Raw genomic sequence first — 25,268 nt, 5'->3', positions numbered from 1 at the left:
TTATATATTTATATTTAATATATAATATATTATTTTTATTATTAACATATTTTCTATAGATACATATAAAATATATATAATATCTATATATCATTTATATTTTATATATTTTATTTATAAAATATTTATATATTATATAAATAAAACAATATATTATATAAATATAATATTTATATAATAGTATATAAATTATAATATATATAATTTATATTATATAAAATATATATTTATATTTTATATCCAATATATACTGATCTTACAGTATCAGCAACAGGAAGTTCCCAATGAAAACTTGTTAAATAAAACTGAAAAATGGCCCAAACTGAAGTCACTCTGCATTTGCAAACTGTGCTGGACTCTATGCTTGGGACCCCAGTACGGGTCCTGTGATTTCCCAAACCACCTAATCTCCTGTATCATTGCCCATATTCTGAGAAGAGTTGTCTCAATGATACTATGATTTTGATATCTTATTTCAAAAGTGATTTTGATCTCTTATTCCAAAAATCTAGTTCATGTAATAGATTTTTTAAAAACATACTGACCAGATTCTACCTGGGTAACACTGGGATCAGATTCTCATCATAGTGAACACCAAGAAGACAGTTAGGAAGAATACAAACTAAGCTTATCCACACTGAATTCTCATTGACATCCTGAGGACAAGAGGGTCTGACTAGATGGTTTACCCAAGTAAACAACATATAAGGGTATTTATTAAATGCCTTTAGACATTTTAGGTTATAACATGTTTAAATGCCAACAAACACATTTTTTTCTAGATACGATAGGATCACTGGCATTTTCATGTCAAGACCATGGTTGTATGTTAGCCCCATGCTGCTGCTAAACCACTTCAGTCGTGCCCGACTCTGTGCGACCCCATAGATGGCAGCCCACCAGGCTCCCCCGTCCCTGGGATTCTCCAGGCAAGAACACTGGAGTGGGTTGCCATTTCCTTCTCCAATGCATAAAAGTGAAAAGTGAAAGCAAAGTCGCTCAGTCGTGTCCGACTCTTAGCGACCCCACGGACTGCAGCCAACAGGCTGCTCCATCCATGAGATTTGCCAGGCAAGAGTACTGGAATGGGAATTCCCTGTTGGCTCAGATGGTAAAGAATATGCCTGCAATGCAGGAGACCCAGGTGCAATCCCAGGGTTGGGAAGATCCCCTGGAGAAGGAGATGGCTACCCACTCCAGTATTCTTGACTGGAGAATTCCACAGACAGAGGAGCCTGGCAGGCTATACAGTCCATGGGGTCACAAAGAGTTGGACACAACTGAGTAACACTTTCATCTTTCAGATGCTAAGTAATCCTATATTATAGTTATAATTGCTGCTGGAAACTGGAAATTTTGTGATGGCTCTTCTTTGGCATCTGAAACATACTGTGGTGTTTTTACTGGACTCTCCAAAATTGCTGCTTTTTTACCCATAGAGGTAAGTTCCCACTGCATAAGTTTTATGTCTTGAAAGTTTTATGATGCCCTCAAAAGATGGAACAGACACCATGGATTCTAAACCAATTTGATGGGCTCCTGAAATACAGGTAAGCTCAAAGAGATCTGTGCTCCTCATTTATTTCTAGTAATTATACCTCCAGTCTGAGTGTCTCCCTCAGAGAATTTCACTTCACAGATGATGAAACCAAAATTGCAGAAAGTTAAACAGTCATCTACAAAGACATGATGAATATCAATTCAACCCTATTTGTATCATTGATTCAAAATCTTGACAACTTACTATCAGGGTCCCAAGCTGGCTACACCCCTACAATACTACAGTGGAGCTCTCAAAACAACAAAAGACAGTATGTGAGAAGGAAAAGTAGACAAAGCATCTCTAGTACTGCTGTATGGGAAGTGGTGCTTGTGGACACACACATATACACGTGACCTTTTAAGTCTCAACTCTGTTACTATGTTTCTCTGACTTTGGGGAGTCACTGTTCAGTCTTTCCTTATTTGTCAAATTGGGGCAGGAAAAAGAGTGAGTGGATCAGTTCAACTGCATGTGTTCTTAGGGCTGATGCTGAAGGATTCTAGAGTGTGTACTTGTATGATATCATGATCTATAAAAGCCTGGAAAATTATTATAGCTTGGGAGTCTCCTTTTCATAATCCTTCCCCTCTCTCCTACCTCTAAACTTGAAAATTGCCCAAGTTCCACCCAAGCTCGCTCTTCTTCTCTATCTAGCACTACTTTCTCCTTGGGTGGTCTCACCCATTTCCAGAACTTGTTTTAAAGTCTATTTTATCTGCTATTAGTATAGCTATTTCAAGTTGCTTACAGTTGCTATTTTCATGGCGTATCTTTTTTCATCCTTTTGCTTTCAAGCTGTTTGTATCTTTGAGTCTAAAATGCCTCCTGTACACAGCAAATAGTCAGATCATGTTACTTTTTCAACCTAATCTGATAATCTGCCTTTCAGTTGGACTGTGTGATGATCCATATTTTAGTATCATCCATAAACTGTATTACTAATATGGTTGAATTTACATCTGCCAGTTTGCTTTTGGTTTTATGTCTCAAATCTCTTTGTTCTTCTGTTTCTGTTTTACTGCGTTCATTTGTATTTAATGGATATTTCCTAGGTGGAGGACTAGAGGCCCTATTCTTTCTGAATAAAGGTCCTGCAACATAGGACTTTTGAAGAAAGATGAAAAGTGCTGGCAGCCTGCCCCTTGCATGGTGATTCTGAAGATATAGCTGGGAGGGAGGTGTCATGGCTCAAACGTCAAAGACTCTCACTGTTCTTACTAAGATTTACTAAATTTACTTGAATGAATATTGCTCTAATTGCTGTTTACCCTTAGGAAAGTTATCAGAGACTATATACAATTTTCTTTAGTTAAATGGTCACTGGGGAGAATGTTTGCTGTGTTTCTAGATCCATCATTCCAGAGGTTAATCTCTTATCCAACCTCTTAAATATCGTCTATGAGCTAATGATGCCTGTGTGTCTATTGCCAGCCCAGGCTTTCATCTGGATACCAGACTTCCATCTCTAGCAGACTGCTTGTCATCAAGTAGATATAGTTAGTTTTTCTCAAAAAGGTTCTTTATAGATCTTTTTTATTTTAGTAAATAAACCTACCACTGACCTAGTTAATCAAGTAAAAACCCTGAGCATCAGCTTGGATGCCTCCCTCATCGACCACATGTAATCCATCAGCAAGTCCCATGGGTTCTTTCTATCAACTGCATCCAGACATTGACCATCTCTCTCCACATCCCTGTCTAATGCCTGAATCTAAATTACTCCCCCTCTCCCAGTCTACTAAAATAGTCTTCTAATAGACTCCACTTTCATTCCTGCTACCCCTCCAACATGTGCCTCACACAACTCCCAGAGTGATCATTTTATATATAATAATAATATATTACCCTTGGCACATAATTTCTACCACTGGCTTCAGTCCTGTATGAACTGGATGAATTTTATCTCTTCTTCCAAACTTATCTAAACCTCCTCCATTGCCTGGTCTGTTTTAGTCACAATGACCTCTTTTATTTAAAATATTTATTTATTTGGCTGTGCTGGGTCTTAGTTGCAGCATGTGGAACCTTTTTTTTTTTCAGTATGTGGGATCTAGTTCCCTAATCAGGGATCAAACCCAGCACCCCTGCAGTGGGAGTCTTAGCCACTGGACCACTAGGGAATTCCCTGTCCTCTTTCATAGTATACTTTCCTTTGCTTTAGTATACTTTCCATAGTTCTCTCTCCTCCCTTTTCATAGTGGCCATTTCTCCTCTTTATTTTATTATTTTTTTTAGCTTAAATGAGAAGTTTTCGATGTAGCTTTTCCATTATTATTCTCTGTTGATTCATCCCATTCATTATTTTGCAACCCTTGATACAGTTTGTAATTATTAACTTGTATAGTGATTTAATGTCTGCTGCTCCCACTAGCTGGTAAATTCCAGGACAGTAGAAGTCATAGTTGTTTTTGTCGATCATAGTTGTTTTGTTGATCTGTTTTTGTTTATGATAGCAGAAATCATAGTTGTTTTTGTTTTGTAATAAATATCTACCACTACTAAGAGCTCCATCTTACCAAGCACTGAATATGCATCAGAAACTGATTTAAGGCACACATGAAAATAAATGTATATGTACATCCACACATACATACATATATATACACTCACATATATAGATATACACATGTACACACATTTATATACATAGTCACACAGGTACACATATATATACACACCAATTTAATTCTCATAACAAACCTACAAGATAACGTTTATGTTCACTTTACAGCTGGTTAAATTAAAGCACAGGGAGGTTAAGTGACTTGTCCAAGGTCCCACAGTAAGTGAGCAGTTGAACCCACTGTTTCAGAGTCTGGGCTCTTAGCCATTTCATGTTTTTCTGAGAGCATTGCCAGGAACAAAGTAGGCACTCGGTTAATACTGTAGGATGAGTAAACAAAGAGTGAAACAAAATGAACATACTATCAACTGCTAGAGCAGGGCTGTCCAAAAGAACTTTCTGGGATGATGGAATTTCTACATCTCTGCTCTCCTATACAGCAGTCATGAGTCTCATATGGCTGTTGAGCATGTGAAATATAGCTAGTGTGACTCAAAAACTGAATTATTTTTGTTTAATTTCAAGTAATTTGAGTGTACATAGCTACATGTGGCTACAGATTATCATGTTGGATAGTACAGTCCAAGACTTTTAGGAGGCGGTATCACTTTTGATGTTGTGAGGTTTATACAATCTTGATGAATTTAACTCCAAAAACAGACCACAAAATTCCCTTCTGCATTTCTTTTTTCCCTAGTGCTTTCCACCCACAGTTTTGCAAACATCCTTCATCCTCCCACTATACTTCATTCCAGCCTAGACAATGACGCTCCTACCCTCACGCGGAGCTCCAGCAAAGTCATTTTCCTGCCTCCTCAATAGTGCCCTAAACAGTCCTCCAGAAGTATTTAAGTAGCCAACAAACATCTAGAGCCTGCTTGGATGGAATACTAGCCTGGGCACTGGGAAGGGGTAGAGGGAGGTGGAGATGTAAAGAAAATTAAACAAGGTCCCTGCCTAATAGTGTGTGATGGGGGGAGTGAGGTGGGGAGAGCAGTTAGACTGATAAACTGACACATTGTAAGGATTCAGTCAGAGGGATGGCGTTGGGGAAAAGGCTTGTAGCCTCAGGAGTTTGCACTTCACAGAAATTGCTCTAAAATGGCACTGATTCCACTCACACCTGGACCATAAGAATAAATGGTTGGAGATAGATTTGCTTTCAAAACCAAGTTCAGGATGGATATAAGAAAAACCTTACTGATGTCTAAAAAGAAATGACTGGCCCAGAAAAAGAGAACTGTTGTTACATTTCACCCTGATTGCCTGGGCTGCAGGGGGTTGGATTCAGTTCTTAGAACAGCACCACACCTTTTACAGAAAGAGAAATAATCAAAGAAAGAGCAGAGATTAGACTGAGAGCAAATATTAAGGAACAGGAGGAAGAAGAATATAAGTGGCTCACATCAGCTGTCCAACTCGTGGGCAATCACAATTCATATTCTTCTACAGTCTCCAATAACTGGGGTAGTGAGCATGCATTTCTTCCCTCCCACTATTTGCATACTTGGAATCTCACATTGTATGTAGGTTAGGGCAAAAGATGTTGCTTTGTTTGGATTTTGCTTCTTCTGTGGAATTCATTATAAAGCAATGTGCTTTTGTGTGCCAAAGAGCAGAAAGGCTCCACTTCCTCTTTTTCAAAAGGATTTGGGCAGAAGTCAACTACTCTATTTATTCCACGCAGCTCTCCTTTTGATGACTAGATGTGTGCTGGTTATAGATGCCACAGAAAAGCAGTGAATTTTCTCACCACAAAGAGCTTTCTATCCTAGGATGTGTCTCATAGCATCATGCTTCTGAGAGTGCAATTTTTAGTCTGTCCTCTAAATGTCACTCCATCAGGAGAAAGCACTTAAACATGTAGAAATACCCAGATGATGCCAAAGTGCTTCATTTCTCATCCACAGATCTGTTATGAGTGTGAGAGTGTGAAATGATCATGTCTTCTATTTTCCCCAAACTTCCTCTATTTTATTCTTTTCAATTAAAGTAGTTCGCTAAACACAGAATCAAATGGGATTTCATTGTGATGCTTTCCCAATACTTTTCTGATACATGACATCACAGATCAGAAAATCAAAATATAAACAACCAGAGAAGGACTAGATCAACTGTCCCCATCTATTCTAGACTGATGGGAATATTACCTAAGAAATTAATTCTCTGCTTGTAAATTAACTCAAGACTTTCCCAAAGTGTGTTCCTGAGAACATTAGTTCTGTGAACTGTACTGCCAAGAAAGCATTTGAATGGCAAATTGCCCCTCAGCCCATTTGGCCACACAAAATGGTTGGGCTGTTTGCATAAAGATTTTCAGCTTTCAGGTGTACCCTCCACCTCACATCTCTACTCCTGAGTAAGAAGTCCTTATGCAAGCAAGCCTTAGACTGAGCTCTGCCAAACACTTATGAAGGAAAGTGTTAGTCACTCATTTGTATTCGACTCTTCGTGACCTCATGGATTTTAGGCTGCCAGGCTCCTCTGTCCATGGAATTCTCCAGGCAAGAATACTGGAGTGGGTAACCATTCCTTTCTTCAGGGGATCTTTCCCAGCCAGGGATCAAACTCAGGTCTCCTGCATTGCAGGCAAATTCTTTACTGTCTGAGCCACCAGGGAAGTCATATATGTAATAGCAGATAAACACAAAGTATGGAAATGCCTATTTTTCATGTAAACCCTGGGAGATCCCAGTCTGCCTTGAGGTTGTTGCGTAAGTCCCTTTCATAAAATGTTCACTCTGCTTAAGACAGGCTGAGACCACAGTCCTCTGGGGGCTGAACCAGCCACTATAGGGTTGTGCCAAGTGACAGAGCCCTCCATGAAGTGCAGGCGTAGAGAACCAAAGAGATTAGGTGACTGGCTCCCTTGATTCATACACTTTATTCACAGGATAGGTGGAGGCCATACAATCATTCTGGCCCTTAACATAGCTGAACATCACTAATTTTAACAGTCAATAAAGCATTTCCAGACATCCTGGAATGTGAAGTCAAGTGGGCCTTAGAAAGCATCACTACGAACAAAGCTAGTGGAGGTGATAGAATTCCAGTTGAGCTATTCCAAATCCTGAAAGATGATGCTGTGAAAGTGCTGCAGTCAATATGCCAGCAAATTTGGAAAACTCAGCAGTGGCCACAGGACTGGAAAAGGTCAGTTTTCATTCCAATCCCAAAGAAAGGCAATGCCAAAGAATGCTCAAACTACCGCAAAATTGTACTCATCTCACACGCTAGTAAAGTAATGCTCAAAATTCTCCAAGCCAGGCTTCAGCTATACATGAACCGTGAACTTCCTGATGTTCAAGCTGGTTTTGGAAAAGGCAGAGGAACCAGAGATCAAATTGCCAACATCCACTGGATCATGGAAAAAGCAAGAGAGTTCCAGAAAAACATCTATTTCTGCTTTATTGACTATGCCAAAGCCTTTGACTGTGTGGATCACTATAAACTGTGGAAAATTCTGAAAGAGATGGGAATACCAGACCACCTGATCTGCCTCTTGAGAAATCTGTATGCAGGTCAGGAAGCAACAGTTAGAACGGGACATGGAACAACAGACTGGTTCCAAATAGGAAAAGGAGTACGTCAAGGCTGTATACTGTCACCCTGCTTATTTAACTTCTATGCAGAGTACATCATGAGAAACGCTGGACTGGAAGAAGCACAAGCTGGAATCAAGATTGCCGGGAGAAATATCAATCACCTCAGATATGCAGATGACACACCACCCTTATGGCAGAAAGTGAAGAGGAACTAAAAAGTCTCTTGATGAAAGTGAAAGTGGAGAGTGAAAAAGTTGGCTTGAAGCTCAACATTCAAAAAACGAAGATCATGGCATCCGGTCCCATCACTTCATGGGAAATAGATGGGGAAACAGTGGAAACAGTGTCAGACTTTATTTTTTTGGGCTCCAAAATCACTGCAGATGGTGACTGCAGCCATGAAATTAAAAGACGCTTACTCCTTGGAAGGAAAGTTATATCCAACCTAGATAGCATATTCAAAAGCAGAGACATTACTTTGCCAACAAAGGTCCGTCTAGTCAAGGCTATGGTTTTTCCTGTGGTCATGTATGGATGTGAGAGTTGGACTGTGAAGAAGGCTGAGCACCAAAGAATTGATGCTTTTGAACTGTGGTGCTGGAGAAGACTCTTGAGAGTCCCTTGGACTGCAAGGATACCCAACCAGGCCATTCTGAAGGAGATCAGCCCTGGGATTTCTTTGGAAGGAATGATGCTAAAGCTGAAAGTCCAGTACTTTGGTCACCTCATGTGAAGAGTTGACTCATTGGAAAAGACTCTGATGCTGGGAGGGATTGGGGCAGGAGGAGAAGGGGACGACAGAGAATGAGATGGCTGGATGGCATCACTGACTCGATGGACGTGAGTCTGAGGGAACTCCGGGAGTTGGTGATAGACAGGGAGGCCTGGCGTGCTGCGATTCATGAGGTCACAAAGAGTCAGACACGACTGAGCAACTGATCTGTACTGAAAGCATTTCTATTTCTCTTTTAAAAATTAATAAATCTTATGGTGTGGATTATTGGAGAAGGAAATGGCAACCCACTCCAGTGTTCTTGCCTGGAGAATCCCAGGGACGGGGGAGCCTGCTGGGCTGCCATCTATGGGGTCGCACAGAGTTGGACACGACTGAAGCAACTTAGCAGCAGCATGGTGTGGATTATAAAAGGCACATTCAAAAGGTCTGAATAACTACCTTTGAGGTTGGATTTTTGCTGAGAGCACTTCAAATGCAGCTTTCTTCTACTGGGTAGGCTGACAGTAGTTTACACGTACCTGTGCTCACATAGAAAACATGACCCTGTTTATGTTAAGTGATTACTGAAGTGAATCCATACACTGATCCCATCATGCAAGCTTGGGGAAGTTTGGAAATCCTCTTGGGAATTCACAGACCTAATAAACACACTAAAGCTTCTCCCAAGTCCTACAAAAAGAAAATCTTGGCTACATTTGAAAGATTTCCATGTATCTGGCCTTGGAAATGTCAGGACACATGCATTTGAAGAAAGCACTGATTCTGTGTTCAAAGCGATCTACTAATCTAAGCATCATTTCCTAACTGGATTCTGAATAAGAGCTGATGTTCAATGTCATTCCAAGTCCAGTCAACTCTTTACATGTGAAGAAAAAGACATTCTGATTCAGAAATCATTCTCCTGTGAGTCTAATGTGCAAAGATCTGTCCCCTAGAGTCTTGTATCTTCTAACATGGTAAAACTGAGTTTTGAGGTCAGCAAAATTCACAGGTCATGGCAACCCTTCATTAAGATCATAGCATAGTACATACCAGGGATGTATTATGACAAGGACATAGCATCTATCATTTCATTTTTTCTTTTCAACAATGTATGCAAAAAATATCATCATCATCCTTTTATAGACAAGGGCACTGAATTTTTGAAAGGCTAAAAACATTTTTAAAATCATTGAGTAGTTAAGCAGCAGAATTAGGGTTAGAATATACAGAAGGCCTATTCAAAAGTGTGGACTCAACCACCACGCTGCCCCTTTGAGGAGCAGATCCTGCACCTATGGCCCACCTCTTATATTCTGCCTCCTCTAAGTTTAGGTTTCAGTAGCCAACCAGCTGCCCTCAGCTCCTGCCAGCTTTGTAGATATGTAATCTGTGCAATTGCTTGGGCTCGGCCCTGTGCTTGCCTTGGTGCTTTGCTGTGCCGTCTTGAAATTCTTAATAATTTTTGAATAAGGAGGCCTACATTTTTATTTTGCAGCAAGCTTCACAAATTACATGGCTGGTGCCACCCATACCACATAAGCTATAATTGACATAAGCTTCAAAAAAAAAAATGTAAAGGCAAATTAGCTGCATAGAGTTCAGCTGATTTTGGAAACTTGAGGATATATTGCCCAATCTTAGGTTATGAAAAAATATTTTGGCTTATTACAACTCTAGTGGAAACAGATAAGCCAATTATTAGTCTATTAATTACCCTGGGAAGAGTTTTCAAAACTCATGAGCAACAGGGCAGAAACTTCACACCCTCCAACATGTGACCCAGTTCTATATGATTAATGCCAACACTGACCAATTAAATGAGTGTAAGGTCACAAATCACTGGTCACAGTACTTGTATGGTTAGGAATCCTCCAGATGTGCCTCACTCACACTGTGGCAGAAACTACTGGTTTGATAACACACAGAGTTGTTTCTATCTCCCTTGTTAATCTTGCCCTAAAGAGGATGGAAAAAAGCTGAAGACTTGCTTTTTTTCCCAACTTCCTTTACAGTGAAGTATCATCATGTCACTTAATGCTGGCCAATGCGATGGAAAGGGAAGTTTTCTGGGGAGCTTCTGGAGAAAGTGTTTTCCTTTGTTAGAAGAAAGAGAGTTCCATTATAGGAGAAGAGGTTTTTCACTATCACACCTTTGTCCACTTCCTACTTTAGTTTTATATGGTGTTACAGCAGCCATCTTCTGACCATGAGGTAAAATCATGAATATGAAAAGCCAACAAACTAAGATGGTGAAGACAGATGGGATCTTGCTGATAGCATGGGACAAGTGACCTAATGCTGATGATCTCTTGATTAACTAACTCACCATTTGCTTAAATTTCTGTTATCTTTTTTATTTTCAACCAAAAGTATTCTTAACTAAGCACGCAATTTTTCAAAATCTGATCCCTGTAACTAAAGGACAAGACTTCCATTAACCTCATAGGGAAGACTCTGTTCATTGACTGTCACGGTAGCTCAGACCAAGTCCCCAAACCATCTTGGCCTTCCCTCTAGTTCTTCAAAATTCAACACATCCCCCTAAACTTATTTGTACACCTGTCACCTAACTCTGCACATTCTTGTCACACTGCCTGTGTCTTACCACACATTCTAGTGTCTACCACAGAGCCTGACACCTTTACCCATCTTGGGAAATGTATTGAATTGATAAGCAGCATTCTGTGACTGTATTCAGTGACAAAATCTCATTCTTCAAAAATTTTGTGCTTTTATAACTGAATTGAAAAGTAAAATACCTACTGCTCAATGTTTTGATAGGTGATAGCCTTGAAATTTTAAAAAAGAAAATCCTATATAATAACTGAGGGATACTAAGTATTAATATAAAGTTGATTGGGTTCTAGTAGGCCATCAGTGATCTTGGCGATGACTGATAGGATCAGCGGTGATGTGACGTGGTATTGTGTGGCATGGCATGGCATGGTGTGGTGTGGAGAAGCATAGACGTCATGGGCAAAGGCTGTGGAGTCAAACTACCTGGACTCAACTTCACCTCCATCACTTACTAGATGCCTACTTCAGCTCCATCACTTATTAGATGCCTTTAAGCAAGTGTCTTCCTTCTGAACTTTGGTTTCCTTATTCCAGAATGAAGGATTACCTCACTCAGGAAGATAGTATGAGAATTAAATGAGTAAGAGAATGAAAACATGAAGTACTTAACACAAGGCACGGCTCTTAGTAAGCACTCAATAGGTTTTAGTTACTGTATTTCACCTTAGATTGGAGAAGGCAATGGCACCCCACTCCAGCACTCTTGCCTGGAAAATCCCATGGACAGAGGAGCCTGGTGGGCCGCAGTCCATGGGGTTGCTAAGAGTCGGACAAGACTCAGCGACTTCACTTTCACTTTTCAGTTTCATGCATTGGAGAAGGAAATGGCAACCCATTCCAGTGTTCTTGCCTGGAGAATCCCAGGGATGGGGGAGCCTGGTGGGCTGCTGTCTATGGGGTCACACAGAGTTGGACAAGACTGCAGCGACTTAGCAGCAGCAGCAGCAGCAGCACCTTAGGTGCTATCTGGGAGTCACTTCTCAAAAATTCTCAGAGCACTGTACGTATCTAATATCTAGGACATAGGAGTCATATAATACATATTTAAAGAAAAATTTAAGAACAGTAGGTAGCACACATATTAGAATGGCCAAAATCTGAACACTCGCAACACCAAATACTGGTGATGTTGTAGAACAACAGGAAGTCTCATTCATCACTGTGAATGAAAAATGGTAAAAGCTACTTTGGAAGACCGTTTGGCTGTTTCTTACAAAACTAAACATACTTTTGCCATGCAATCCAGCAATCATGCTCCTTGGTATTCACCCAAAGGAGTTGAAAACTTACGGCCACAGAAAATCCTACACGTGGATGTTTACAGCAGTTTTATGCATAACTGCCAAAACATGGAAGCAACCAAGATGTCCTTTAGTAGGTGAACAGGGATAAATAAACCGTGCTATAACCTGATAGTGGAAATTACTCAGCACCAAAATGAAATGAGCTGTCAAGCCATAAAAAGACAAAGAGGAGCCTTAAATTCATATTACTAGGTGAAAGAAGCCAATCTGATAAGGTTACATTCTGCATGGTCTCTATGACATTCTAGAAAAAGCAAAGGAAACAAAAAATTTAATGATTGCTGGGGTAGTGAGGAGCAGAGGAGGGATTAATAGGTAGAGCACAAAAGGCTTTTTAGGGCAATGAAAATATTCTATATGATACCATAATGATGGATACTTGTTGTTATATATTTGTCCAAACCCATGGAATACACAACACCAAGAGTGAGCCCTAAGGTAAAACTATGCACGCTAGGTGATTATAATGTGTCAATGTAGTTTCCAGTAATACAAAAAAATGTAACCTAAGGTGTGGAATATTGACAATAGTGGAGGCTGTGGACGTATAGGGCAAAGAATATATAGGAAATTTCTGTAGTTTCCTCTCAATTTTGCGACTAACTCAAAACTCTCAATGGTGAAAAATTGAAAGCATTTCCTCTAAAGTCAGGAACAAGACAAGGGTGCCCACTTTCACCATTACTATTCAACATAGTTTTGGAAGTTTTGGCCACAGCAATCAGAACAGAAAAAGAAATAAAAGGAATCCAAATTGGAAAAGAAGAAGTAAAGCTCTCACTGTTTGCAGATGACATGATCCTCTACATAGAAAACCCTAAAGACTCCACCAGAAAATTACTAGAACTAATCAATGACTATAGTAAAGTTGCAGGATATAAAATCAACACACAGAAATCCCTTGCATTCCTATACACTAATAATGAGAAAACAGAAAGAGAAATTAAGGAAACAATTCCATTCACCATTGCAACGGAAAGAATAAAATACTTAGTAATATATCTACCTAAAGAATCTAAAGACCTATATATAGAAAACTATAAAACACTGGTGAAAGAAATCAAAGAGGACACTAACAGATGGAGAAATATACCATGTTCATGGATTGGAAGAATCAATATAGTGAAAATGAGTATACTACCCAAAGCAATCTATAGATTCAATGCAATCCCTATCAAGCTACCAACAGCATTCTTCACAGAGCTAGAACAAATAATTTCACAATTTGTATGGAAAAACAAAAAACCTCGAATAGCCAAAGCGATCTTGAGAAAGAAGAATGGAACTGGAGGAATCAACCTACCTGACTTCAGGCTCTACTACAAAGCCACAGTTATCAAGACAGTATGGTACTGGCACAAAGATAGAAATATAGATCAATGGAACAAAATAGAAAGCCCAGGGATAAATCCACGCACATATGGACACCTTATCTTTGACAAAGGAGGCAAGAATATACAATGGATTAAAGACAATCTCTTTAACAAGTGGTGCTGGGAACTCTGGTCAACCACTTGTAAAAGAATGAAACTAGATCACTTTCTAACACCATACACAAAAATAAACTCAAAATGGATTAAAGATCTAAACGTAAGACCAGAAACTATAAAACTCCTAGAGGAGAACATAGGCAAAACACTCTCTGACATACATCACAGCAGGATCTTCTATGACCCACCTCCCAGAATATTGGAAATAAAAGCAAAAATAAACAAATGGGACCTAATTAACCTTAAAAGCTTCTGCACATCAAAGGAAACTATTAGCAAGGTGAAAAGACAGCCTTCAGAATGGGAGAAGATAATAGCAAATGAAGCAACTGACAAACAACTAATCTCGAGAATATACAAGCAACTCCTACAGCTCAACTCCAGAAAAATAAATGGCCCAATCAAAAAATGGACCAAAGAACTAAATAGACATTTCTCCAAAGAAGACATACAGATGGCTAACAAACACATGAAAAGATGCTCAACATCACTCATTATCAGAGAAATGCAAATCAAAACCACTATGAGGTACCATTTCACACCAGTCAGAATGGCTGCGATCCAGAAGTCTACAAGTAATAAATGCTGGAGAGGGTGTGGAGAAAAGGGAACCCTCTTCCACTGTTGGTGGGAATGCAAACTAGTACAGCCACTATGGAGAACAGTGTGGAAATTCCTTAAAAAACTGGAAATAGAACTGCCTTATGATCCAGCAATCCCACTGCTGGGCATACACACTGAGGAAACCAGAAGGGAAAGAGACACAAGTACCCCAATGTTCATCGCAGCACTGTTTATAATAGCCAGGACATGGAAGCAACCTAGATGTCCATCAGCAGATGAATGGATAAGAAAGCTGTGGTACATATACACAATGGAGTATTATTCAGCCATTAAAAAGAATACATTTGAATCAGTTCTAATGAGGTGGATGAAACTGGAGCCTATTATACAGAGTGAAGTAAGCCAGAAAGAAAAACACCAATACAGTATACTAATGCATATATATGGAATTTAGAAAGATGGTAACAATAACCCTGGGTACGAGACAGCAAAAGAGACACTGATATATAGAACAGTCTTATGGACTCTGTGGGAGAGGGAGATGGTGGGAAGATTTGGGAGAATGGCATTGAAACATGTAAAATATCATGTATGAAATGAGTTGCCAGTCCAGGTTCGATGCACGATACTGGATGCTTGGGGCTGGTGCACTGGGACGACCCAGAGCGATGGAATGGGGAGGGAGGAGGGAGGAGGGTTCAGGATGGGGAACACATGTATACCTGTGGTGGATTCATTTTGATATTTGGCAAAACTAATACAGTTATGTAAAGTTTAAAAATAAAATAAAATTTAAAAAAAAATAAAAAAATTAAAAAAAAAAATAAAATTAAATTAAAAAAAAAAAAAAAGAAAGTCTTTAAAAACAAACCAAAAAAGCGGTCACGGATAACTTCTGAAGAGTCAAAGTGTTCATCTCTCAGTCATATCCAACTCTTTGTGACCCCATGGGCTATAGCCAACTGGGCTCCTCTGTCCATGGAATCCTCCAGGCAAGACTACTGGAGTGGGTTGCCATTTCCTTCTCCAGGGGATCTTTCCAACCCAGGGATTGAACCTAGGTCTCCCACATTACAGGCAGATTTCTTTACCGTCTGAGCCAGCAGGAAAGCCCCAAGAGTCAAACTGAGCTTCATATTAGACCTATGTAGGATGTCGGAGCTTGGAGCCCAGGTCCAACAGCTTAAAGTTCCCTCATGGTCCAGCTCTGTCATCAAAGGCAAGTCAGTTAACATCAAGTTCCTCAGTTTCCTTAGGTGTAAAATGTGAATTATAAACACCCCATTGGGTATTTGGAGGAGTGATGGGTTCTGCCCAGTGTCTGACACTTAGCAGTCAATAAATGCTAATTCTTTTTAATAAACCCTAGAGAAGGCTCTGTGTGCTATGCTGAATGAAAATACACACTTGGTTTTAATGTCTCTTTTTTCCCTGAGGTTCTTTCTAAACCTTGTGACATTTGGCTCTCTACTGAGCACTAATCAGTCTTAGAGTTCTTCCACCCTGTGCGCAACTGTGAACCTTACCATACTAAGTACACAACACACACCATCGTCACCTCTTGTTTAACAAACAAATGGCTTCCTTCCAGAGTGGTAGTCCTCAATTGCAAATTCCTATCTATTTAACTCTCTAAAAGCAAAGTGTAAATTGGAGCCAAGCATATCATTCCTGGCATTCTTGCTCTGATGAATTAAGGTGAACTATGGGCCCATTCCAAGATCCCCAGGAGAAGGAAATGGCACCCCACTCCAGTATTCTTGCCTGGAGAATCCCATGGACGGAGAAGCCTGGTAGGCTAGAGTCCACGGGGTCGCAAAGAGTTGGACACAACTGAGTGACTTCACTATTCACTATTCACTATGGGCCCATTCCACAGTTTGCCCCAGATGCTGCATATGTTTGCAAAAGTACATGCCTGGAAACCCAGGGAATTTTAGAAGACATTCTTCCTAGCTGCATGCAACTATAGGCACTGCCCTTCCTCCCATAGGCAGAAATAAAAAGGGTGGCCAGATAAACAGTATTTGTGGGAAAAAGGTAGATCTCTTGTTGGTAGATGAGGATGGTAAATAGAAGAGTCTTATTATAGAAAAACTGGGCAGAAAGAAGTGACTGCAAATAGAATCCCACTACACAAGCAAAGGATGTAAGGCATTTACTGCATTTCCCTGCCCAGTGTTTATGCCTTCCTTTTTGATATCAATGCCTCAGTTTCTTTGAAGAGTCTTCTAGTCCTTATAGTTTAAGGTGGGCTTGGGAAAGACTCTGATGCTGGGAAAGATTGAAGGCAGGAGGAGAAGGGGATGACAGAGGATGAGATGGTTGGATGGCATCACTGACTCCATGGACATGAGTTTGGGTAAACTCTGGGAGTTGGTGATGGACAGGGAGGCCTGGGGTGCCGCAGTCCATGGGATCACAGAGTTGGACATGACTGAGCGACTGATCTGAACTGAACTGGGAGGGAAAAATGACTCAGTTTCAGCAGAAAGAACTTTTCAGAACTTCTGCTGAAACACTTTGGAAAGTCACTTTTTTTCCCTTACAGATGCCAAGATGACAGGGGGCAGCCTGCTTGAGCATAAAGCTGACACAGAGGAGCAAGAGTGAGGAGGTAAGAGGTGTGGCTTTGTTGGGTCACTGGTCAAGAATCTGTATCTAGCCAGCCATGAATCCCCTGGACTTTTCCGTTACAAAAGCCAGGCAATTCCCTTTTTGCCTATGCAAGTTTCAATTATTTCCTGTCACCTGTAACTGAAAAAAAAGTGACTCATTACTGAGGTAAAAAAGGAAGTCACATCTACTTATCATATGTCATACTTTTCCTTCAAACACCAAGTACCTTCCATGTGATCTCTATATTGCTCTGTGGTGGCTGTATTTTCCCAACCACTTACTCACAAATTCAGCATAACTGCTCAGATACGCAGAATTTTACTCATGGAACAACAGAGCATCTTGTCTGAAAATCAGAGTTACTCTGAAAACCAGGGACAGTTGGAGAAAACACATTCCCTGATAGTAATAATCACACAGTCTCGTTCCCCGGGTGAACTTTGGAGGTATGCATTTCAAACTCACATTCCATAATTAAGTAATCAGGCTAAAAATATCTTTGCTACACTCTCTGAGTAAAGATGGAAACACACTGCTGAAAGCCACTTATCTGCATCAAACTCTGAGCTGGTTAGTCAATATTTGGACCTCGTGGAAAGAATCTGAGTGGGGAATTCAGTCTACACACCCCTTCTGCCATCTTGCCCCTTGGGAGTGAACCACCCTAGTAACTTGGCTCTTCAGCATCTCAGGAACCACTTTGCTATGCAAGGGTAACACATCTTATATGTTATAGAAAGTTTCTCCTTAGAATCTGTGCAAACTCAAGGTTGTTCACTTCAGACCTAAGGTCTATGCATTATTATTACACATGATCATTTCAGAGATGATGGATTACTAATTATTGTGGATTGGGAGCTGACAAGGGGTTCCTAAGGCTGTGGCTTCTACTGTGACTGTTGGAATTATAATTTGTTTTTGAAATCCAGAGAGCTACTGCTGGATTTAACCCTTACTATATTCCAGGCCCCGTATTAAACATTTTACATACACTGACCAATAAACTACTTAACAAAACTCCATAGCATAAGGTCTATTGATATCTCCAATCTACCTATGAAGAAACTGAGGCTCAGAAAAAGTTAAACAAAATTCCCAAGATCACATACTTAGTAAATGATGGAACTGGGGCTAAATTCTAGGGCAATCACCTCCATTCCCCATAATTCATGTTCTCACATGCCTTTCTACATTTAGGTTTCTTATAAGAACTTTGGCATTTTACCTGGTAACATCAGTGTTCATTCTGATAACTTGAAAATACTTAATAAGAGAATGCAAAGATAATACGTTAAGCACACACGTAGCAGGAATATACAACAGTAAGAGTAACTCAGCATCTTCCCTGGGGCAAACACAAGGCTTGGGGAATACAGCAGCCTCATGAAGCCCCACAGAAGAAGTAATGACAAAGGAAGGCTCGTGGATTTCTAGGAAACGCTGAGGGTTGAAATCAGTAACTTCTGTTCTGGCGTCTGCACTGCTCTGCAACCCGCTGGTTATCTGCACCTGGCAGGACTGTTCACCCATTGGGAGCTCAGTTTTCTAATCAATAACAGAGTAAGGCTAGATGATCTCCAAAGTCTCTTCCAGCCCTGAAATCTGTGGAGCTTCACGCTTTCTTCCTGGATCCCTGAAGAGAACAGTTAGTAGACAGATACATGCAGGAGCATAGTTCTCAAATCCAGCGAACAGTAGAAAAACCTGGGGAACTTGTTAAAACAAGATTTCTAGACCTACAACTGGAGGGTTCCTTCCAGAAAGATGGAAGATCTGCATTTTTAATGAGCCTCCCAGAGGATTTTGCTATATGAATTGTGATTTGAAATGCTGGTATTCAAAGCATCAGCAGTACTCGGGAGCTTATCCCAAGTGGACCTTGGATCCTATCCAAGATGAACTGGATCAGAACCTGCATACCAAGGTCGCTCGGTCATGCTCATGTAAGGGACCAACCTGGTTAATCTTTTTATTACAATAAAATTACTGGAATATAGTTGCTGTACAATGTTGTGTTAGTTTCTGCTGCACAGCAGCAAGCTGGTTAACCTTGATACTGTGCTCAGTCTTGATACCAAAGAAACTGCAGCAGCTCCTTACCTATTTGTTATTCATTCAATTTCTCCTGTGGTAGATGTTTTTATCCAGGAGAGATATAAAATTACTACTTCAAAAAGCATCATCTGGAAGAGGGTTGTTAAGCTAAGTTTGGCAGAGCCAAAGACTTCAGTCCCTCAGGGCCATCTGGGAGTAGGGATTGTGTCAGGCAACCTGGACTGACCCAACCTCCAGGCCACAAACCTCACTTCAAACTGAGCTGTCTCACTTTAATCAGTTTTAGAAATTGGGATTATAGTCTGATTTTCTTTGAAAAAAGAGTTTCACTGTTTTCAGTGTTTTAAACTCATGCTCCACAGTGCCCCTAAATACCATCAGTACCTTCTCCATGTTAACCAAGAGATGGGCTAAGAGAATGAACCTGGTTCTGTTTTCCTACATGCTTCCCTTGGGAGCTGAGATCTGACCTTCAAAATGTCAAAACGTGCCCCTGTTCCCAGGAGGGCTGTTAAGTTACTTTCCTATCTTACTTCAATATACGATGACCATGAAAGACACTAATGTGGAAAATTCTGAATTTGGCTCACATGCCGGTCCTAGTTTGTCTAATGAAAGCTCCATGTATCTTTTCTTATAATGCAAAAAATGTTCCCACCAGTCAATGGGAACTTGATCTTTAAGGTAAATATAAGCAGTCCAGATCCGTCTTTAGACCAAGTATTTTGGGGACATCATTAGTGATTAACATCACTTGGTGGCTCTAGAGTTAGAGTCTCAGAACTTACTTAATAAAAAAGTCACAAGAGGCCCAGGAAAAGACAACCTCAGTTTCATTAACACCTAACAAGTGATTGTCAATGGGGATGCATGTGAGAATCACCTGGCAAGCTTCGAAAAATCTTGATGCCTAGGCCACATCTCACTAAATCAATTTCTAGGATTAGGTCTCAAACTTTAATGGGACCCTAGATGATTCTAATGTGCAGCTTCATTTGAGATCCACTGACCAGTGCACTAGATATGGGAGTCCTGGAGATGGAATCCTATCAGACACATGCTCATTGGCCCTACACCACCCTCTCTTCCTTCTCTCCCCCATCTAGATCATTTAATCACTTAGCAGTTATTTATTGGAACTCCACTATATACTCATTTGGAACTAGAAATCAGAAATTCACAAATTCTATCCTTGTGAAGCTAAGAGTACTACAAACAAAAGTGAATTAGAGTGAAGTTAAGTCAGAAAGAGAAAAACAAATATCGTATATTAATGCATATATGTGGAATCTTGAAAAATGCTACAGATGAACCTATTTGCAGGGCAGGAAGAGAGACACAGACAGAGGAAAGACCATGGACACAGTGGGGGAAGGGACTGGTAAGATGAAATGGGCGATTAGGATTGACAAATACACATCACCTTATGAAAAATAGATAGATAGTGGCACATGCTATAAAGCACAGGAGGCTTAGCTTGGTTCTCTGTGATGACCTAGATGGGTGGAATGGGGCTGGGGAGTGTGGCGGAAGGGAGGCTCAAGAGGGAAGTGATATATGAATACATAGAGCTGATTCACATCATCGTATAGCAGAAAGTAACACAACATTATAAAGCAACTATACTCCAATTAAAATTTTTTCAAGTATGAACAGGTGCTACAAAGAAGACAAAATAGGGTACTAGTGTATAGGAATAGCCTCTCTGAGAAAATAACATTCAGGTTCTGAGCTGACATATGAATTTGGATAAGAACAGAACTATAAGAAAAACTTAGGTAGAAGCTCTTACGCACAAGGAATAATCAGTGCAAGAGCCCCCCTCCCTCCATAGGAGGGAAAGAGCTTGGTAAATGGAAAGGACAGATAAGTCAGGGAAGCTGGGGCAAAGTGAATGGGGAGTGAAGTTAAAGGAAATGAGATCAATGTGGGCCAAAAATGAGATGGTGTTTGCCTTTACAGGGCATAAAAAAAGAGTGGAAGAGAGAGTTTGATAGATAAATTTAACAGTGGGAAAAAATCTATACAAAAGACTATGTATCACATGAAAAATGGCCTATACTCTAACATGAGATTGCATTTTATTTTATCTTAGTTTATGGCAAGGAGGGAGAGCCTGAAGACAGATACTAGAATTGCATGGGAGAGGGGTATCCTCAATATTCATTCCTGAATATTCATTGGAAGGACTGATGCTGAAGCCGAAACTACAATACTTCGACCACCTGATGAGAACTGACTCATTGGAAAAGACCCTGATGCTGGTAAAGACTGAAGGCAGGAGGAGAAGGGGATGACAGAGGATGAGATGGTTGAATGGCATCACTGACTCGATGGACGTGAGTTTGAGTAAGCTCCAGGAGTTGGTGATGAACAGAGAAGCCTGACATGCTGTAGTCCATGGGATCACAAAGAGTTGGACATGACTGAGTGACTGATCTGAACAGACCGGGGTTCCCTCAAGATGGATGGCACACTTTGTGCCTCTTCACTGTAAGAGCAACTCTCTTCCACTCCCTCAGGGATGTTACTCTGACTCTTCTGAGCAACTACTGCTAGCAAGGTGGGCTATATCCCATGGTTCAAAACACAATAGGCACACTCAGCATTTTCAGGTGTACACCCGTCTAGTTCATTCACCCTGAACTTCAAACACCTGTACCCTCTGACAAACTCTATCAGGATGTCCCACAGCACCTCAAACGCACCACAACCAACACTGAACTCATCTTTCTTCATAAATCGACTGGTATCTCCTTCTACAATCTCTCTGTGAGTTGATATCAACAGATGGTCATTGAGGCTGAATCATCTCATGGTTTCCTCACTTACAGGTCTGCTGCTTGGGCTGGGTTGGCCAGAAGAGCTGAGTGGGAGCTTAGTCAGTTCCATTCATTCTCCTCTAACTTGGGCTTCTTCACATCATGGTGGTCTCAGGATTGTTAGATTTATGCAGTTACTGCCTTCTCCCTAAATAAATGTTCCAAGAGGCAGGAAGTAGAAGTTGCCAGTCTGTTAAGGTTTGAACCTGAAAACAGTCACAGCATCTCTTCCTCCATATCTTTATCTGCCTGCTCAAATCAGTGTCTGAGCTCATGGGGTAGGAATCAAAGATTCACCTCTCAGTGGGAGGATTGTTGATAAATTTGTAGTCATGTTTTGTCCATCACACATATAAAGTACACACACACACATACATATGCTCACTATATATATATATATATACACATACATATATTTATATACATATACAGTGTCTGATAATGTTAAGTTACAATCTTTCAAATTGAATCTACTCTAATAGTAACTAAATGTTATCCTTATTACCTTACAGTGATATCCTTCAGTCTTTTTATAAACTTACTGGACCAGCAGATGTTGGGGGAAGGCAGAGGAAACTAACCAATATCAGCCTTGGAAAGAATCATTAACTTCCCTGTCAGAGGCATGAGTCACCCTCCATCTATTGGACACTGTAGGGTTGCAGGAAGTTCCTATCATAATCTTTATAATGTAGGCATTGTGCAGTCCCAAAGAAGAAGGGGCAGGTACGCAGACTCATCTCATTGCAAATGCAGGAACTTCTGTGTTCTTCTGTTTAAAAGGTGGCCCATCAACAGAGAACAGAATATGCCAGTGTGACCATGAGTCATTAAGCAAAACCATGGCTGCTTAGGTTGAAATGTCTGCCAAAGCTGGGAGCAGTAAGACTGTCCCAGTCTCCCACTCCCTCCCAGGAAGGATCAAAGAAGTTTCATCTCAAGACATACATGAGGAGAGGAAAGAACATGGTATCTGAACTTCTCAAATAAAGACATGGTTGGATCCTTTATAAGGGCAAGGATAGAACCACAACTTTTCCTGAAATACATTATGAGGAAAAGGTGAAAATGAGCCAACCTAAGAATATATTAGATACATAATATGTAATATAATTGTCTTCAAATCTAATATATTAGACATATTAGATCTGAAGATAATTCATTATGACCAAGTTAGGTTTATCCCAAGTATGTAAAGCTACTAGACACTGGAAAATCTAACTGATATAATTCACCCACGAATATATTCCTATAGTTGGTCTCTAAAGATGACCTCTTGCCATCTTGTCCTATGTTGTCCCTCTGGACCTGAATCTAGGCTAGCCTGTGATTTACTTTAAACCACTGAACATGGCTATGCTGATTTCAGGAAAATGCCTTAAAGCCTGGAAACTCCTGCTTCACACTTTGGGCCACCATGGAATATATCAGCTACCAAGCTGGAGAGACCTTGTAAAGGCCAAATATAGAGACCATAGAGAGAAAAAGGGCCCTGAGACTATGTTGGGAAAGACAGGAACAGCATTCTCAGCATGCCAGCTGCACTGGGACTTCCAGAAACCTCCAAGGAAGTGCAAGGCATTTAATGAGCCATCTGGGACCTTTCAACATCCAAGCTGAGAATCCAGATGAATCCAGAGTCAGAGCTACTGCCACTGCATGAGACCACCCAAACAAGAATGGGAGAGAAACACCTTGCTGAACCCTCTTAACCCACAGAATGTAAGGGATAATAAACGGCAGAAATTTGGGTAGAGACTGTTATAAAACAATAGATAAAAGAGAAAATTCATAAAACAATAGATAAAAGAAAAAAGATCATTTCAAAGAATGCAGAAATGCAGAAAAAAAAACATTTGGGATCAATTCTACATTCATTAATGATAAAAAATAACAGAATGGACCTAACTTCCTTAATCTGATAATGGAAATCTATGGGGAAAAAAAAAAGAAATGAAAACCCTGACAGTCATCATATTTGAAGGTGTATTCTCATTTTAAGTTAAAAAACAGACAAACGTTCCCACTATTACCACTTTTAATGAGAATTACATGGAACGTTTTAGTCAGTGCAGTGAGGCAAGGAAAATACAAATTAGAAAAATAAAATTAATAAAAAGCATAGGAATTAGAAAACAAGGAACAAATCCGTCATTTAAAGATTATATTTAAGAATATAAAAGAAACCAAAAGAAAAAAACCCAAAAAGTCACCAAAAGAAACTACAGATATATTATTTACAGATATATAATGAGATAAATATATTCTCTAGATATAATATTAGTATGAAAAAGTCAACAATACTAAAGAGTTGCAAACACAAATAAAATTTTTTAAATAGCACTCAGAATAGCATCAACAATATGTAACAATAAATCTAACAACTGAATTAAGACTTCCACCGAGTAAATCATAAAATTTTATTAATGGACAGTAAAAAAAAGAGAGACCTAAATAAATATTCATAGATTGAAAGCCTCAGTACTATAAATATATACATTCTCCTCCAATATAAGCCCAACTAGATGTCCCAGTGTTTTAACATGATAATTTGTTGATATTGTTGATTAGTTGCTAAGTCATGTCTGACTCTTTGCAAACCCATGGAGTGTAGCCCAGCATACATGTAGCCCTGCTTCTTTGTCCAGGAATAAACTGAGTATCAAATGTGTTGGAACAGAAAAGGATGAATAAGCAATGATAAGCAGCAAGAAGAACAGCAATGTGGGAAGTGTGCCCCATCAAGGACCACAAATTACCATGATATGAGAATTAACTGTGAATCAGTGATGCAACAGACCAATGGAACAGAATAGTGAGCCCAGAAACAGACCCAGGCATGTAATATGGGCATTGCCTGCATGACAGAGGTATCATGGCTGCTTGACAGGGAAAGGACAGATACCAATAAGTTTTGCTAAGACAACTGCATATCCATGTGTTTTTTAAAAAAGAAAAAAAATTATACCTCTACCTTACATTATATATAAAATAATACCAATTAGTTTCTGATCCAAATAGGAGGCTATAAACTATAAAACTTATAATACAGAAGAATATTTTCACAAGTGCAATGTAAACAAGAATGCCTTAAACAAAATGCAAAGAACCATAGGAAAAGGTTGCCTATTTCACTACATTAAAAAAAAAACAAAAAACTTTACCAAAAGACACTATTAAGAGACTGAAAAGAAAAACTGTAAGTTGGGGAAACAACCAATGAAGGGCTTGTTTTCAGAAAATTAAAAGAACAATTCCAAGACAATAAGACAAAATGGCACAATAGAAAAGCATCTGCAAAAGATTCAAGTCTTTTGCTTTATAAAAGATAACATAGACCAATAAGTATATAAAAAGGTATTTGATCTCTTCAAGCTGGTTTTAGGAAAGGCAGAGGAACCAGAGATCAAATTGCTAACATCCGCTGGATCATCGAAAGTGCAAGAGAGCTAACAAACACATGAAAAG

The 25,268-nt window shown here is 39.8% G+C and overlaps 2 long non-coding RNA genes across 2 annotated transcripts in view; both read left to right on the top strand.

The window, feature by feature from the left end:
* LOC102400533 overlaps positions 1-21,267 on the top strand; it is a 172,687-nt gene extending 151,420 nt beyond the window's left edge. The window contains exons 5-6 of the long non-coding RNA XR_006640448.1: positions 16,856-16,921; positions 21,074-21,267. This is a non-coding gene — a long non-coding RNA (uncharacterized LOC102400533). The remainder of the gene's footprint in view (positions 1-16,855; positions 16,922-21,073) is intronic.
* Positions 21,268-21,298: 31 nt separating this feature from the next.
* LOC123465270 lies at positions 21,299-23,739 on the top strand. Its single transcript, XR_006640449.1, has 2 exons — positions 21,299-21,541; positions 22,313-23,739. It is a non-coding gene; the product is annotated as an uncharacterized LOC123465270 (long non-coding RNA).
* Positions 23,740-25,268: the final 1,529 nt, after the last annotated feature.

This window comes from Bubalus bubalis, chromosome 21 (assembly GCF_019923935.1).
Source record: "Bubalus bubalis isolate 160015118507 breed Murrah chromosome 21, NDDB_SH_1, whole genome shotgun sequence".
NCBI classification, from domain to species: Eukaryota; Metazoa; Chordata; class Mammalia; order Artiodactyla; family Bovidae; genus Bubalus; species Bubalus bubalis.
Note: the sequence above shows the minus strand (reverse complement) of the source record. Positions and strands in the feature narration are given on the sequence as shown.